The sequence below is a fragment of the Aythya fuligula genome, chromosome 5, assembly GCF_009819795.1.
Source record: "Aythya fuligula isolate bAytFul2 chromosome 5, bAytFul2.pri, whole genome shotgun sequence".
Classification (NCBI taxonomy): Eukaryota; Metazoa; Chordata; class Aves; order Anseriformes; family Anatidae; genus Aythya; species Aythya fuligula.
Window position 1 is genome coordinate 6,706,002 of NC_045563.1, and position 6,966 is coordinate 6,712,967.

Sequence of the window (6,966 nt, forward strand, 5' to 3'; positions counted from 1 at the left end):
TTCTACTTGCTCTAGGAGCTGTTAAAAGAGATAATTTATTTCTAGAAAACTCTGGTTGACTTTTTGATATGAAATTGAGTTAAAGGTCCACAATTCTAACTTATTTTGAGTCTACACAAGTTTTTGTTGCCTTCTGCTTCACCCGGTGATTTGTGCTGTTGAAAAGTGGTTCTGAAACATTCAACTTCAGTGCTTAAGAAACATAATTTTCGGAGTGATAAAGAAGTAGAAAGGTGCAGTAACATTGCAAGTTGCTCCCGAAATATTTAATTTGACACTTTTTTGAATTATGTGCTGATTTTATCATTTAGTTGCCAAGCTACCAGGTACCGGCGTTTTTAATACAGCTTCCTACAGTGATTTTCCTGTTCTGGGGTTTGTAGCTGCAATTCAGCTCTTCTAGCTTCTGATGTGTGAATCTGTCTGTAGGTGGTCAAATTTCGGTGATAGATATATTTATATATTCTACTATGACTGCGGTAGGAGCTCCCACACACGGGCTATGTTTGCACTGGATGTAAAGAAAAGTCCTTCCTTCCCTTCGACTCAGTTGCCTTGGAGATAGCGCGTTCATCAGAGACGATGCGGGGCGACGCAGACAGAGCTGGTAACAGAGAGCTGGTAACTTTGCCAAGGACTGGCTTAGGACAACCCCTTGTCATCTCGGAACAGCAGCACACCTGGCTGTAAGTAGCGTTTCAAAGAGTTTCAAAGAGCTTTCTCTGTGCCGCTTTCCCCAACCTGGCTGGGAATGCTGGACCCGAGCAGCGCCGGTGCCGCCCGGAGCAGCAGCGGCTGTGGCAGGAGGCAGCCTGGCCCAGCAGGAAATCAGCTTTGGTGCAGACATCCCAGGATATTAGGCCCTTGATCCTGCAAACACTTCGGGTCTTGCCCGAGTGTCTCGGCGCGCATCCTCCGGCTGCAGCCAGGGAGGCTCCTCGTGTGCTCAGCGCTCAGCATGTGTACGGGCGAGCGGGGCTGGGGCTGCCCTGCACCACAGACATGCTCCTCAGTTGCCTAATTATCAGTGAAAAGTGATTATAGAGCTGCCGCTTGAGTTCTTGGATACGTTTATATTGCACTGTAAATGGAACTTTTGTTTTCGATGAATGTGTTGAGTATACATATGGACTATCGTGCCTTAAAGTCCCATCCTCATACGAGCCTTTGTACATGTCCTGTAAAAACCGCAGCCCGTGTTTAGCTGATAACTCTGTGCACTCCATGCAGATCTGGCTCCGTACTCAGCAGGGCCTTGGGAAGCACGACCCTGACCCCAAAGTTTGCCATGAACACAGAGGGCGTTTGGCAATTCCCTCTTCTCGTCTTTTTTTTTTTTTTTAGACTGCATTCCTCCTCGTGGTTCACGAATTTTCTCCTTTTCCAGTTTCTGCCATAACCGGGTTCTGCGTTACCTGCAATGCCAGCGCCCCTCCCGCGAACTCAAAAAGTTGTAAAAAAAAAAAAAAAAAAAAAAAAAAAAAGTTGTCTCCAGCTTTTCAATGCCATCTGTACAGCGCTCTCTCAGCAGGGAATCAGAAATGCAGATAATGATGTTGTCAAGTATATCGTCGTATATTTGACATGGTTAACAAAGCAGGAAAGGGAACACCTATTTCTGCTAGAATGCATGAGCCTGCATTATGGTAAATACATGGTGATTATACACCACTTAATTGGAATAATACCGACTGGTTCTATGATTAAAAATGGCTTTTTAATGTTTAAAATTACTTGGGACCTGACTAAAGGTTTTTATGAAATTGTTTTCTAAAGTGAATAGTAGAAAAATGTAAATGTATTTTAAATATACATATAATGTGCATGTTATTAATAAAGATCTATTTCTATTGAATCTGATGGGCTCTCATTGAAAATATGCTCTTTGGTTTACAGGAAAACATGCAGAATTACTAAAGAACTAACACCATTCTAACACCGTCAACACCCTGAAAGTTTTTAAACCTACATATTCCTTGAGGGACCTGCATGCCAGCTTGCCCATGGGCTGGAGAGACCCTTCTCATTATCTTTATTTACTTTATTTAAAAATGTGCAAGGACCCATTTTTCTAATACCATTCTACAGGATGCTGACTGCTGCTGAAGAAGGGTCAAAGATAAGATAGGCAGCTATTGGAGCAGTTCAGGAATAAGGGCTTTTTTAACTAAAAATCCTGATTATAATGGAAAGATCCCCTCTCCCTTGTCCTCCCAGCTTTTCTTTGGGATTTTCTTTTCCCCTGAAGAAGCTGAAACAAAATTCTGGAACTATTTTAGTGTTACTGATAAGGAGAAATGTTTATAAAAGGATGAACTTTCCTCCTGTGCAGGATGGGAGCCTGCGAGGAGCCCCTCGAAGCAGCTGCAGGGCCAGGTGCTTCAGCCAGGGCTTGGGTACCGTCAGGGCCTGGCATTTTTTTGGGACCTGAGCATTACAACCACTGGCCTTAGGCACAGCTGTAAATCATCCTCCTGCTCCAGCTGTGCTGCCTGAGGAGCCAGCAGCTACAGCTGCGTGTTGTCAGCCTGGTGACTGCCCTGAAACCACCTGTGCCGAGCCCCCTGCGTGCCTTGTTTGAGCTGGATGCTACCAGGGGGAAGCAGCAACCACCCAGAACATGGGGTTTTCTTTATCACCATTACATCCCAGGCTCCGTGCATTTCAGGGCTTAATTAATTCAGGCCCTAAGATCAGCAGCTCCATTCCTCAGGCTAGGTGATGCTTTGAGCTCCTGGCTGGGGCCTGCTCCAGAGCATCCTCCTTGTTTTTGGGGCACAGCAGGCCAGTCCTCACTGCCGACAGGCTGCTGTGCTGCTGATGGCTGATTATCCCCAGCTGGGCTGAGTGGTGCCAAATCGCAGCTCTTAGCAGGGCAGGGAGACCGTGCCGAAACAAACTGCTTGGTGGAAATCGTTGCCATTTTGCAGCAAGAAGGGCTGCGTGTAACATCTGCTGGTGGGGAAGAGGAGGGAGGAGAAGACCCTGTAAGGTTCCAGTGTCCCCAGCAGGACAGCTGCTTTCCCCCTCCCTCACTCTCATCTTTTTGTGATGCTGATGGGAGCTATGGGGTTTTTTGGCATGTCCCTATGTGCTGCTGGGGTCACCGGTACTGTACCAGAGAGCATTCCCAAAGGAGGCTGCGCCCTGCCCCATGTGGATGGGGTTTATCCCAAATTCAGCAGCACAGAGAGGGGCTGCAGTCCCCTGTTGATAATAAGGCCAGAGTGGTCTCAGCTCCACAACCTTCCCCCAGAGCCTCTGTGTGATCCAGGCACAGGTGGAAAAATGTGTAATTTCAGAGGAAAGCCATATCATGATCATGTCAATGCTGAGACCGCCAAGGGGGATGCAGTCAGGACAGGGACATCAGCTCGTGCCCGGGCAGAGGTGAGGGAAATGCCCGGCCCTGGGTTTGGGGGCGAGCACAACCCCCGTGAGCGCCACGATGACTTAGGTGTCCTGCATGGCACGGTGTGTGTCACTGCAAGTCCTGCGTGGCCAGGTCCAGAGAGCAATACCATTTGCATTTAAAACAAAACAAAACAAAACAAAACAAAACAAAACAAAAAAAAAAAAAAAAAACAACTTTTAATTTCAGGCTTTTTGCCTGAAGATGGCACTGCTGCATTGAAGGATGGCAGGAAAGTTGCTGTAATCTCCCTGTGCCAAGCTAGAGCCAGCCTGCTGGCTCCTGCCCCGGTTTGGGGGCAGCCACGGGGGCTGTCAGCCTTGGCTTGAAGGACCCCCAAATCCATGGACAGACAGCCCCAAACCCAGACTGCTTTTGGAGCAAGCTCTTTCTGTTTCCCTAGCTTTTGGACCCAGTGCCCAAACTTTGTTATTTCTTTCCAAGCTCTTTCTCCTTGATTTCTTATGGAGGTATGTTGAATAGGTGATGCTGAACACTGTAACAAAACGCAAGGAGCTGCTCCAATTTATCTACACCTTCATGTGCTAGCAGTAAAAGGCTGGATGGGAACATGCCCCAGGTACATTTTGATGCTCTGCCCAGGCGTTCACATGGTTTAAAACAGGGTGGCCAGAGCCACAGGGACTGAATGAAGATGACAGTCCTGTGCCCTGTCCCCCCACCCTCCTCCTCCTCTCTCTTCTTGAAGGACCTGAAGTAGCAGCAAATAATCCCTGTGCTGTGCAGAAAGGAATTGGTCTATTCTGGGGTAAAAAGCCCCTTGCTGGCCAAAATGTCGTAGGTCTGTTTGAGCATCATTGCTGGCTCCTCTTCAGTGCAGGGGCGATGGGAGAACAACTGCAAGCACAGCACGTGAAATGGTGGGGACGGGGACTGAGCAGGGACATGCAAAAGGAAAAAAAAGGAAAAAAAAAAAAAAAAAGGAAAAAAAAAAAGGAAAAAAAAAAAAGGAAAAAGCAAGGGAAAAAAAAAAAAAAAAAAGAGGAAAAAAAGCATAGCTGCTTGTGTATATTTTCACCACTGGAGGGCTGCATCTACCTACAGACTTTAAGTAGGTTACATCAAACCCAGGGCACCTGTCACCTCCTGAACTGTGTTGTACAAATGTAACTGGGGAGGGCTAAAAAGCAGGACCCGTTTTCTTCGGGGAGCAGCCTGGTTGTGACCTTTGTCATGTTGTGGTGAAAGAGGTCCTCTCCCTGCTGGAAGCTTTGGGGTTAGCTTTCAGAAAGGCGGTGGGTTGGGAGGGAAGGAGAGAAATTGTTTCAGCATAGTGGGGCTGTGAAAATTAGGAGTTTTAGAGTATTTGGGGCTGTGCTCCCTCGGTCATACATAATCCTGGGCCCATCAGAGGCAGAGTCCTGGCTCTCCTGAGACAGACACATATTTATGTGCTGTGCCCATGCGAGCAGCTCTGGCTTGGCAAAGGAAATGTCATATCTGCAGATGCTTTAAGGTATGCTAAACAGCTGGGCCTCCCCGGGGTCCCTGCTCAGGCTGCTTTGTTTTTTTATTTCAGCCTCACACATTGCAGATTTCTATTTCAGCCCTCAGTTCCTCAGGCTGACTAACGAGAGCTCTGCTTGGACTGCAGAGGGCAGCAAGTTGCTCTGAACGAAGCAGCCTTCATCCCGAGCTGGTTTTAGCAGGTGCAGGGGTGCTGGGGAGGTGTGCTGGGAGCAGGCACAGCTCTGCAGGGCAAGGAGCGAGCAGCAGGCAGAGCTGCGGGCAAGCTGGGGCTGGCAGGCTGATTTTCATCCTTGGTAAAGCCTCCAGCAGTGAGTTGCAAGTGCCTGCAAGCCCTCTGCACCTGCATGTTCGATGTTCCTGCCTAGGTGTTGGGTAGGAAGCCATGTAACTGTTTCCATAAAAGCTTTTGGGGACTTCTTAAAGGAATCTTTCATAGAACTTCACATTTTGGAAAAGGCCATTTTAGATCAGAGCTTTTTGTGCTGTGCACTTCGTCTCTCTCTCCCTCCCCTCCCAGATGACCGTGTTGCCTTTAAGCTCCTTTGAAAATTGCAGCTTTGATAAATAAATCAGACAGCACCGCACTTCAGCATCACTAATGGGACCTGCTGCTGGTCAGCGAACACAGCGCTTCCTTTGAAACCTTGGCAGAAAGGGAACCAGTTATGTTATGTGCCTCGCGTCTTGGTGGCATTTATATTTTTGAATAAACTTCTTTTTTTATTTTTTTTTTCTCTTTCTGGGAATTCATGGAATTATTTTCTTCTGCATACGCAGAAGCTGGGTGTGTATGTGCTAGGAGAAGCAGCCTTGCAGCTCTGTTGGTTTCTCCTAAACCTCTTCTGGATCTTCTAGAGCTTCTCCAGTCCTGTTACTGGTGGTAGCGTCTCTCTGTGTACCAAGTAATGACTGACACTGGTAGGAAGGAGGCCAGTAGCGCTTGCTGTTTAACACAGGTTCACTGCACAAACTACTGAAGCCCAGGTAGACTTGGACTGGAATAGCAGAGCAGCGTGATTGCCAGGAAAGTTTATTTCATCCTTTTTATGTGATTATTCTGGGGGCTTAACTAAGCTCAGCAGGAGCTGCTGGGTGAGATGTTTTGGTAAATTCCTGATGGGTTTCCCTCTTTGGCACCATGTCAGGGGGGAATGCAGGACACCTTCCAGAAAGCATCCAGTCTTGGTGTGGAGGCTCTGCCCTTTCCAAGTCTGTCCCAGTGGCCACCACCACTGGTATGGGTGCTTTTTTTTTTTTCTTTTCTTTAAATCTCTTTAAGTGTCTCGTTTCTAATTGGAACTGGTCTGGACTCAGCTTCTAGCCACAGGCATTTTGTTAAACCTTTCTTCTAGATTAAGAATCCCTTTTAAGTGCCTGTTATCTCCCCCATGTGAAGACAGTGTAATCAAGTTGCCTCCCAGTCTCTGCCTTTTGAGACTAAACAGATTGAGCTCCCCGTCTGTGGCTAAAAGGCCTTTTCTAAACCTTCCATCAGAGCTTCACTTGGGCATCTGGGGCTGAAATGGGACTGTAATCACTAAGTGAGTCTTAGGCTAAAGTGATTTTCTAAAGCATGACACGAAGCATTAAGGATTTCATGGCCAATACAGAGTGAAGTCTCCTTTATCCAGTTTCTTTACTCTTGTCTTTTTATGTTTGCCTCAGTGTTTTAGATGCTAAGATGCAAAATTGGTTCTGGATCCATCACCCTACAACACCAGGCGACAGGTGTGTTGGCTGGGGCTCTGGATCCCTTCGTCAAGACCAGAATATTAAATGTTCTCACAAATTTCAGGCCACACTGGAGAAAAGAGATGAAGACAGATATGCCTGCTGGTAGGGGTGGGGAGGCAGCAAGTTCAGCTTTGAACTCAGGAAAGCCTAGTGCTCAGCCTGGCTGCTGCAAGCCAGAGTGATTGCTACAGGGCAGAAGGTATTAGACAGAAGGTTATATCGGTTCCCTACTGGGGATAACAGTGCCTTTCTCATTGCCTTACCTCCGCGAAGAAAACAGTATCCTGTACTCTGACATGAAATTCTCCATTGGCAAGATATGTTTGTTT